At 40.8% G+C, this 6351-nt stretch overlaps 2 long non-coding RNA genes across 2 annotated transcripts in view; one reads left to right on the top strand and one right to left on the bottom strand.

Annotated features, from left to right (window-relative positions):
- Window positions 1-3326: 3326 nt before the first annotated feature.
- Window positions 3327-6351, top strand: part of LOC144294338 (uncharacterized) — a 59448-nt gene continuing 56423 nt past the window's right edge. Inside the window, exon 1 of the long non-coding RNA XR_013361744.1 lies at window positions 3327-3606. This is a non-coding gene — a long non-coding RNA (uncharacterized LOC144294338). The remainder of the gene's footprint in view (window positions 3607-6351) is intronic.
- LOC144294339 (uncharacterized) overlaps window positions 3909-6351 on the bottom strand; it is a 57257-nt gene continuing 54814 nt past the window's right edge. Inside the window, exon 3 of the long non-coding RNA XR_013361745.1 lies at window positions 3909-4956. This is a non-coding gene — a long non-coding RNA (uncharacterized LOC144294339). The remainder of the gene's footprint in view (window positions 4957-6351) is intronic.

Raw genomic sequence — 6351 nt, forward strand, 5'->3', positions numbered from 1 at the left:
TTTCAGCCATCAACAAAGCACGACTATTCCCTATGGCTCACCATTACGTGGGACTTACTATGAAAAGCTTGTCTTGTGTAGTGCTCCATTGCTTGCAGAGTTCTTTTATGTACATAATTCCATTAAGTCCTCACAACCAGCCTCGGAGCAGATCTTCCTGACCCCATTCTGTGGGGAAAGAGTCTTCAGAGAGTTCAAATCACTGACTCATTGTTACTGGCAGAAAGTGTCCTCGAGTTAGGACTGTACCTAAGTCCTTTGTCTTCCGAATCTCTGCTGCAGTACATCTTGACTTTAGGAAGTTCAGATAGTCCTAGGTCAGTGGCATCTGGCCCAGGATATCCTGAAGGGCTATAGGCTGTCACAAAAACCCCATTGCTGCCAAACTCAGCCAGAATAAAGTCTGTTTGTGGGGAATATTGGCTTGAATTATTAGCTGCCCTTCAATGGTCAGGTTCCACTGTGCCAAGCTTGAGTTCAACCCTCTAGATTTGGTTGGGTTACTGAAGAGATAGGGAGTGCTATTTTAAGAGGGTGTGAAGTCTAGGAAATTCTGTTACCCCCTAAAACTTGTCTCTTCCATTAGGCTGAGTAGAAATACTGCTGGTGTAATTTTTTGTTGTTGTTGTCATTATCTTAGTAATTAATGGTCATCAGCCCCTCAGAGTGAAAACTTGAGTTTTGATATTTGACAAAGTGTGGCACCAGAGGCAGGCCTCAGAAACAGGGTCATACTCTGGAATTAGTTCCTGCATTCTACAGCTCCAGAAAAATTTTGACATTTGCTTGGTCCAGAAAATGTGTAAAAGAAACTGTCAAAACTTGTGGTTATCAAAGTGGAGTGCAGGGACTGGCAGCTGCAGCATCACCATTACCAAGGAATTAGCCTGAAATGCAAATTTTCATCCTTCCCCCTCAATTGATTTCATTTGACTTTTTTTCCCCTAAGCAAGTGAACAGAATCTCTGAAGAGGGACAGCTTGAGAAGGGGAAACACGTTAGATCATCACAGAACTCATTTGCAGATATGGCGTACCATAAATAGATGAATGAGGAGAGAACACTGACATTATCTACTGTGGGTCAGGATGAGCTGGAGATTGTTGTAAGATCAGTTTGGTAAATTAAGCCCCCAAATTTTATTCAGGATGGACTCAGATTCCAGGTTAACTTATGCTTCATATATCTGTGGTGTGAATAGGGCATCTCTTTTGACAGAGAACATTCACAGTTGTCTCAAGGTTGTAAGAGACACTGTACTTTCTTTTTGGGAAAAAAAAACAGACACCTTTCTGATGGGAATCTGTTCTTGGAATAAGAAAATGTGTCTTTGGCTTGTGTTTTTATTTTCATGAGACTCTAGGTTTATACTTTCAGTTAGAACATCCAAGAGAAATGAAGAAATTATCAGAAATCCTCTTCCTTGGATGTGTCCTCTGAGACAGCAAGCACCTCGTTGTTTTTTTTTTTTTCCAAGAAGAAATAAAAGCCAATTCTTCCAAATTTATATGGTGTTAGAGATGGAAGGAATCTTATAAAGCATCAGGAGTTTTTCAAAGGGAATTTCATTTGAGCTTTGGGCGGAACAGTGTTTCCTGGTGAGAGGCTGTCCTGTATAAAAGATGTTTAGCATTCCTGGCCTCTGATACTAAATGCAAATAGCATCCCCTAATTATTGTTATAATGAAAGCCTCCCAACATATTTCCAAACACTCTCTCAGGTGGTGCTTTACGTTGAGAACTTCCTCCAGTCCCATGGCTTTATCATCAAGGAAACTAAGAACTCAGACACAGCCTTTGACCCTGATTTTCTGAACCTCAGCCCCACTATAGTGTAAGTGCCACAAAGACAAGAATTTTTGTCTATTCTGTTCACTGCTGGATCCCCAGGACTTGGTACCACTTCTGTCACATAGGAGGCATTCAATAACTATTTGTTGAGTGATTAACTAAATGAATGAGTAGATGGGTTACTACATACTCCAGGATACCATCTCCCAGATCCACCAAAAACAAAGTGATTGACTACTGATGATTTCCCAGGTCCTAAATGTAATCAGCTTTCAGGTGATCAACACAATGAAGTCCATCATTAGAGACTCGAAGGAGTCAGAGTAAATGGGATTCTTCAAGGCAGTCTTACATTGTCACAGAAACTTGACTTCCAAATTAAATGCCATCAGTACCTCTACTGATTTAAGATGTATAGTATTTCCATTATGAGAATAATACCACCACTAAGATTTTGAATTTATGTGCATATTTATGAAGTGAGCTGTCTATTGATGGATCATAATGATGACGTCTCTGGTACAAAAGAGTCCAAGCCTGGCGCCATAAAATGGCCCACTCAATTGGAACTTTGCCACAGGTGGCAGCACCCAATATGCTATTAAACCTCCTGGGTATTGCTCATTCCATCAATTGCTCTTTAAAGGGTGTTTTAAAAATTCATTTCCCCAATCAAAAGCCTATCTAAAGATTGTTCCATGCTTTTAAGTTCACTCATGAGTATTTTTGAGTTTTTTGAGAGGATATTCAATACTTTTATACAGAGCTAGCTAAAGAAAATAGCATTGCTCACGAAAACTGTCTTGGAATGTGCTGGGCTATGATGGGATACTTTGTCCTATTGGTATTACATTTTAGCAACACATCAATATTTGGAGTCTTGCCTTGCCATTTTGAAGCTAGGTTGAGTGTTTTCATATGACAATGCTTCATAGTTCATATTTAATATCTCGGTGAGACGGATGAAGCTTAGAGAAAGCAAAGAGGCATTGACAATGTAGAAAGCTATTGCAACAGTGGTAAATATCTAAAGGTCCGTGACCGAGACATTGGGGATAGTGGGTTACTCTTTCTTTATTGAGTACTTGGAAGTAGATTTTATTTGTACCACACTTTTAAGTTGCTTAAAGTATCTTGTCCCTATATTCATCCCATCTTCTTTTTAAAACTCTGGTTCCTATCTTTATTTTCAATCAGAGAAAATGAGATATAGAAATACTATGTATATATATATTTTAAAGATTATTTATTTTTTTATTCATGAGAGACAGAGAGAGAGAGAGAGGCAGAGACACAGGCAGAGGGAGAAGCAGGCTCCATGCGGGGAGCCCAATGTGGGACTTGATCCCAGGTCTCCAGGATCAGGCCCTGGGCTGAAGGCGGCACTAAACTGCTGAGCCACCCGGACTGCCCAGAAATACTATGTATAATGTATTAGTCAGGATAGCTTAGGTTACGTTGTGGTAATGAACATTACCTCACAATCTCCCTTGATGAATACACAAAAGTTCATTTTTCACTCATGTCACATGGCCCACAGGTGGGATGGGGCCTGTCTCCTGCACAGAACTTAAAGACTGCCTTACCAATGCACCTGGAATATATGGCTTCCTCAATCACTGGGGTAGAGGAAGAGACTCTTGGGGGGTCATGCCCATCTCTTGGCCCAGAATTATATCATACTTTTCAAAACTCATTGGCCAAAAATAGGTATGCAGTCCCTTTGGCTTGATAAGAGGGTGGTAAATGTAATCCTCTTGTGTGCCTGGAAGAAGAGAACTGGACTTTTGAGAGCACCAGAAGTCTCTACCACAGGTAACAAAAACCACCTGCCACTTTCTGTAAGGACAATTCCCTGAGATAAGTGAATTCCATAACCAATATGTCCAGGCTCCTACACACTACACAATAGTGTAGGCTATGAGGAATAAAAATATGTGACTGAAGCATCTTTGAAATTTATTTCCCTACTGTAAGTCATGTAAGTCCAAATGGTATGTTAAAAAAAGATGTTATCAAATCCTTTATGGACTAAGGTGGAATAAACATGCTCCTAAGTGTATGAATATAAATAAATATACACATATGTAGTGGGTTTGCAAGTTTAACTCTGAATCTATGGCAAAGAAACATCTCTTTATTTATTGAGTCCTTCACATTTCCCCCCACTCATTGGAAGGTAAGAGAAATATCAACTAAATGTCCAACTTGCCTTAAAGCTTAGGCTGATACAATAACTTTAATCAGTCTCTTTAAAAATTGATTATTTTTTTTCAACGTCCAGCTGAACGGAGGGAAGGATGTGGGGTTTACACGCGTTCCTGATGTTCACAGGAAGGGGCTTTGTGCCTCAGACTGCTCCTCAGGTGTTTCAGGTCAGTTATTTACCAATGTCTGAGGTTGTGTCTCATCTTCACAGTCCACTGTTGGCCTCTGATGTCAGAAGTTGTGGCATCTACTGTCTTCTATTTGGCTGATGGTGAACCATACCTGACTTGATTTCCTCTAGGCTTACCTTCGACCCCTCTGAGCTTCGGTGAGGAGCTGCCCTTGGTTGGTTCACTTTATCCCTCATGTTACAGCAACCTCACCTGGTTGCAATGACCTCCTTCTGGGGCTGTATATGCAGCACACGCTTGGGATTGATGTCAGATCCTCCTTTGTCAGCATGCTTCAGTGCCAAATTTCCTTTGATGAGGCTATAGTCCAGACTAGTGAAGATAGTCTGAAGCTATTGGAGAGAAGGGGATCCGGAAGAGCTTTTCTTTTCTTTTTTCTTTTTTCCTTTGGTGCTATCCTCAATTATCAATCCTCTCTCTCCACGTCCCGTCTGGATAGACTCAGTCAGGAGGGATCTGATATATGGCTCTCCTGCTACTCGTGCTTTGCCTACCCACAATTCCCTGGAGTCGGAAAGGGACAAACATTCTCCCTTCCTTTGTTTGAACTTCCCTCCAGCCTATCAAGTCTGGTTTTCAGTGTGCTAAATTTAGACACTTTTTTCTTAATACAGGAGCCCAGCTTGCTGTATGATCATCTTGCTGTAGAATCTTAAATATGAATGTCAGAAACAGAAAATTACTTTATTTTCTCTTTGTGTGCCATGTCTAGTGGTCTCAATCTTCTCTCTGGGAAGACAGATGCCCCATCAACGAGGGTGAGGGCCTGTACTTGCAAAGACAAAAGAGAAAAGCACATCAATTATTCTCAACATATCAGCACAGTAACACAAATGTGCAAATTAGAGAAAATTAATGTATTTCTGGATGAACACTAGTGTTTCATTTACTCAGTACTCCCAAAGACTTTAGATTCTACTTCAAAGCTTAGAACTTGATTTTATGTATATGTGTGTATGTATGTGTGTGTGTGTGCTCTATTTTATATACCCATAAACATTTTCAAACAATCTATTATATGCCAGGTCCATCCTATAAAAAAAAAAAAAAAAAAACACAACATAGCCCATTTCCATCTTGGGGCTCAAAATCTATTGGTGGAGAAGCTTAAACAAATAGTAACTCATGTAGATTCTAGGTATCATGAAAGCAGAAGAAGAAAGCTTAACTCAACCTGGGGATGTCAGGGGAGTAATCTCAGTGAATGTAACATTTTAGATGATTCTTAGTGGATCCATCCCTCTAAGAGGAAGAGGGTGCAATAGGTTGGGGGTTACCCTTGGTATAGGGAGAGAAAACAGCATGTGCAAATGTGCAGAGGTAACAAAAGACAGGACACTTGGTGCTTCTGTATGGCTGGAACATATGGTATTTTAGATACAGATGGGAACGGTTTCAATAGGGGTAGTAGACGAAGAAGAAGATAGGAGAGATTTAAATGGGCTTGTTCAACATGCCAATCACGTTTAGCTTCATCTCAGGTGACATATGTGCCATTAAATATTTTTAATCAGGGTGGTAATATGCTCAGATAATCGGATTTGAATTTAAGAAAGGTCAGTGGAGAGGATGAATTGGAGGAGGTGAGGCAGAAAGTGGGAAGACCTGCTTGGGAGCTATTCAGTCAAACCCGATGTGCTAGTCATGCTTTCCAGCTTTCTTCCTTCTGGGCACAAGTTATGCTTTTACTTTCGGGCTTTCTATGAGGTTGGGTGTGGCTATGTGACATGATTTAGTTAATGAAAGCTTAGCTGAGGTGTCATGTGACTTTCCTGGGTGGAAACTTTGAGTCGGTGCATGATTTATCTCCTCTTTTTACCCTGCCTTGGTGATCATGAAACCTCCCTCAGCCAGGGTCCCTCAGTGGTTATGATAAGTGAAGCTCCGGATGATGCACATTGGGTATCCTGCACATAAAAACTTGTGTTAAGCCACTAAGATTGTGGGGTTGCTTGTTGCCTGTAGATCCACTGTGGGATCTACACCATCCTGACCATAATAGGGTCAAGGGGCAGTAGGAACCTGAACTAATACTATGGCTGCAAAAATGGAGAGGGCACAGGTTCAAGAGACATTAAGGTAGCAGAGTGTAGTAAGAGAGTAAATGTAGGGGAGGGAGAGAAGACAATCTAGATTGGACAGCTAAGTTTCAGATATCTCA

The sequence above is a fragment of the Canis aureus genome, chromosome 22 (genome assembly GCF_053574225.1).
Source record: "Canis aureus isolate CA01 chromosome 22, VMU_Caureus_v.1.0, whole genome shotgun sequence".
Classification (NCBI taxonomy): Eukaryota; Metazoa; Chordata; class Mammalia; order Carnivora; family Canidae; genus Canis; species Canis aureus.